The 4,992-nt window shown below is 28.6% G+C and overlaps 1 protein-coding gene across 1 annotated transcript in view; it reads right to left on the reverse strand.

The window, feature by feature from the left end:
* The window catches only part of LOC105457793, a 19,453-nt gene that overhangs the window by 12,330 nt on the left and 2,131 nt on the right, over nt 1–4,992 (reverse strand). The gene's annotated exons all lie outside the window — the stretch shown is intronic.

The raw sequence follows: 4,992 nt of genomic DNA on the forward strand, positions 1-4,992 counted from the left end.
TATATATATATATATACATATATGATTTGATTGATGGATATAAAGAAAAAATGAAACAATCAAAACAATAATTAGAGAATAGAAATTAAATTCGAAGGACGCGAAAAATGAGTGCGTAGCGCATACTACGCGTACTTTGTGATAGTTTGTGGTTAGGTTTGGTACTTTGTGGTAGTTCCATTAAAAAAAAATGACAACCTTCATGTAATTGTTAAAAAATTGATTTTTCCATTATTTGTTTTCTTTCAGATTATACAATTTTTGTCTAGAACATTTTTCTTAAAAATGCTTATTTTTTAAGATAATCAATTGGATCACTTGAAACAAAATACTCTTATAAACATATATATAAAAATTCATTTTAGGAAATGTATTTTTGCTAATAAATTGTAATTCAACAAGTTAGAAAAATCTGCGGTCTTATTTCTTTTTTTCAATCCGCGTGGACTGTAAAAAAATTCTTATAGAAAAAAATTGTTAGAAGGATTTTATCACTATCTTTGAGATCTATACGCGATAGAAATAAATTGCTGTTATTATTGTGTCAACCCCGTTTGAAGTAATAGAGGGATTTATCTGCACTTTATCTAAAGCATGAGTAAAACGTTGCGACATGCCAACGATATCAGAGAATAATGATTAGAATGTAGTAAAGTCACAGTTGTTTAGTAAAGTTAGTGAAGCCATGTTGAAAAATTATCAATGGTTGCTATACATATCACGTTTTTACGGTTGTCATCCGCATACAATCGACGAACTATCGATATTCACAAATTTTCGTTTATTGACAATATACTCAGTGATCATGTGCGGTGTGTATTGCGCTGCAGCATATTATGCAATTTACTTCACTTTCGCCACTTCTTGCACATCTATTAATGTGGGATGCGTTCTACAGCAAATTAATCGATATACTCGGAATCTCTATATGATATTGACGATATTGCTGTCGCACTTGCGTCATGTGGAATTTGAACGCACTATAGCTACAACTCGTAAATTCGACGATTTAATAGAACATTATCGTCGGTACATTAACAAACGCAAGAATTACTATATACAGTGGATAATTATATTATTTATCTTCAGCGCTTGGTTCTTAATTGGTGCACTAGCAATGCTATCTATTACCAAAATAAGTGTTACAAGCGAAGTAATCTTCTGTACAGCTGTGATACAGTATGGAACACGGATGACATTCTCCATGGAAATCGCAAAATTTTGCTTCTTATACGATGCATTACGTCGCCGATTTTGTCATCTCAACAGACTGTGTCATGGATTAATTGGTATCATATTGTTAATTGAGCAACTCCAAATTGAATAGTATTAGAATCAAATTAAGTTAATTTAATAATACTAATCAATCTCTACAGATGTATATGGAGGGAGTATGTGGTACAATTTTAGGCGAGAGGTGAAACCTGAGAGGCAAGGGAAAAAATCAATGATCTTGATTGTTCAGAAGTAGCATATATGTATATAATATATGTAAACTCAGAGCTATTTCACGTCCCGTGACGTGATTTTAATCGAGGAATCACTGTGATTACTCTGCAGTTGTTTTATTATTATAAATAGTGCTTGAAATGAATTGAACATTTATTATTTAATATGTCGGATTGTTACGCAATTTTTTTTCAATGAAAAAGCTTTACCCTTTTCTGAGACAGTATAATAGACTCCGTGTTAATTTTAGCTGCCAATGCCGCCATAATGATTGATCATATCCATTGAAATAAATCTTTTTTCCTTGAACTTCAGCCTTGCAATAATATGTTCCCTCTATATACCTTCATATAACTCCATGAATCTAATTACATTTCGTAAATGCTAATATTAAAAACTTGTAAAATTGATGCATCTTTTAAAATACATAAATTAAATTTTATATTTAAAAATAAGATAGGTTTTCACTATATAATTCTGCTATATAGTTACAAAATTAATTATCTGGATAATGTGCTATTAAATAGAAGTAAATAGGATCCTTGAAATTGTAATAATTCTAGAAAGTTAATGAAGATAACGGCGCGGTAAGTAGTGCGCAAATTAATATCCATGCATATTTATATTCAAATTTCTTAATATTTATTCGAACGTTTCGACTCTAAACGGAAAATATTTAAAAAATAAGAAATATGAAAAAGTAATGTAAATACCCTAAAATAAATTTTATACCTTTAACGTGCAATTTAACACTTATAAAAAAATGTATGTCTCTAATTTTCTGTAATATATCCATTTAAACATATCCAAAATTTATTAAAATTGAAGAGGGACACATGTTCCCTTGTTAGCCAAAATATAAATAAAACTCGGACAACAGTTTGACGAAATCATCGATAGAATGATGCACTATCCGGAAAAATAATTTCGTGACTGTAAACATATATAAATTTACACATTTTTTTAAAAATTTCTAATAAATAATTTTAACAATGTTAACATTTTGCAGGGAAAACAATTTGCATCGATAGCAATATATCTGAAATATTCGATGACCAGAATTTGACAATTGCGAATCTTCAGCAATTACATCGTTATCTCAGCGATGCAACAAATTATCTCACTTCTTATTATAATCCGCAGTTGCTTTGTTGGATTGCATGTATGTTAATAGACATTATAACTTATGTCTTCGTCAATCTTTATGAAAATACTCAACATAATAGCGTGCTGCTAGTTTGCAATCGATGTATGATGATTCTGTATTTATCATTTCAAGTTATTGCTATAAGTCGTATCTGTCATTTGACATGTGATCAGGTATTAATGTACAACATAATGATAAACAAAATTTATATAATAATTTCCTTCATGTTGTAAAATTGTTTTATAGGCGAACGCGTTAGCAGATACAATATTTTCAGCAGAAGCTTCTGCATTTAAATACAATGAGTTCTCAAATGTGAGTAAAATTTGTATGAATTTCTAAAATACATAATTTAAAATACACATAATATCTGAACTGCTCTAATAAAAACAATAAATGCAGATAAAATTTATTTTATAGCTCCGTGAAAGTTTCTTTCTTGATTTACACATGATTTACAATAACCGCTTTATAGGGATTAAAATTTTAGAAAAATTATTTTCGAATACATTTATTTCATCAAAATTCTTTAGATGAGTAACATATCCTTAAAATGTATTGTTATTTCAATTATATTTTAACTGTAAGAATAAAAAGTATGCTAGAATTATATTTAGCGAATATAGAGAATGCTAGAATCCTATGATCTTTATTTCTCAAAATTTTTGCAATAATTATAATTATCTAAATGCGTGGTCTAGTTTGTCACGTATAAAAAAATCAAGAATTTTTCAAATTTGTGCTAAAGGGCATAGCGGAATAAGCATGTAAAATCTGTCTTTGTACTAATTGAGCTCAAATTGGTGTCATTAGTTATTAGTGTTGTTTGGGAAGTAACACTTCCTCAAAAATTAGCTTTAAAATTGCATTTTTTTAAGCTATGAAAGGGGAAAACGAAATAAAAAAAATAATTTTTCTCGTAAACGACTAAATCAATTTTAATGAAAAAAATATATGTTGTAAACATTGTTGTTAAGTTTCAATTTTTTGTAATTTTTATGATAAAAAACCCGATAAAAAATTTTTGAATTTTTTATGAATTTTTTGGTGATATTTTCAAGTGACCACTTCTACATTTTCATAAAAACATATCTAGATTCTTTACTTGAATATATAGATTTTTTCCAAATCAATCGGAGCGGTGGAACATGGTTAAAAATAACAATCAGGCAATGCCGCGCTACGACACCCTAGTGTTCCGCGGCGCACGGTAATCATTGCTATTAAACTTACATATCTGCCTTGTTGTAGTGTTTAGTTGCCAAGAAAATTGATAGAAATAATGATTTTATTATTGACTGCATATTTATTTAGTGAACATTATGGTATAATAATCATGATTGGAAAGTAACGCATTATTTGTAACGCCATTATTGTTTTCGTTATTTTTCAATCATATACTTTTAAATTATTTACTTTTTCATTGACGATTGTTACTTTTTTCTATCTGTAACAGTAACGTCATTATATATTTACAATACGGAATACGGTATAACGAATTGTCGTTACTTTTTTCTTTTTTAAACTTTTATTTTTTTATTTTATAATATATTTTTAGTTTACTTTTTAAAAAATATTTTATGCTTAATATTTTATACTCTTAGTATATTCCTACAGTAACTGTATTGAAAATCTATAATTCACATTATAAATTACACACAGATTTTCAGTACTAACAGTGAATATTAGATATTAATGTTTCAAAACAAAACTTTTCAAGCAACAGTAACAGTAACGGGTAATGATAACACGTTACTTTTATTAAAAAATGACTGTAATGCTTTACTTTTTCAAGATAACGTTTCCAACCCTGATAATAACATATAGGTATTGTGTAATAATACATAATATTTCTCTTAAGAATGTCTGCAGTTAGCCTACAAAACTTATAGTTCTCTGAATTTACCACAAGAAGGTTGCAGTACGTTTTCAAACTTCATAGTTTAGCAATGCTTTTTTAGTAAGTTTTTTTCGCCTCTCACATTAACTGAAGATAATTTAATCATTTTCACCAGGCCCGGCGTTTTTTGTGTGGATTGTGTGGAGTAATCCACACCCCAAAATCAGGTAAATGTGGATTTCTACACCTAAAAAAGTTAATCCACACCCACGTAAATTACATATCCACAGAGATTTAGCGAAGGCTGTAATGGATGACATTGATAAATTATTAAATGAATTTATAAGTAAAAATAATTATAGAGCATCCACGTTTGTTATTATAAAAAATAAATAATTAAATAATTGAGTATCAGGAAAGACCGTGGAAAGTTAATTTAACAAATGAGATCTTAAAACGCCAACACGGTACAAAGCGGATCTTGGTGCTTCCATGTAATATTAGTGAATTTTACAATGTTAAGTTTATATAACACCACGTGGCCGCAAAGATCGGA

Source organism: Wasmannia auropunctata, unplaced genomic scaffold, assembly GCF_000956235.1.
Source record: "Wasmannia auropunctata unplaced genomic scaffold, wasmannia.A_1.0 LD336103.1, whole genome shotgun sequence".
Lineage (NCBI taxonomy): Eukaryota > Metazoa > Arthropoda > Insecta > Hymenoptera > Formicidae > Wasmannia > Wasmannia auropunctata.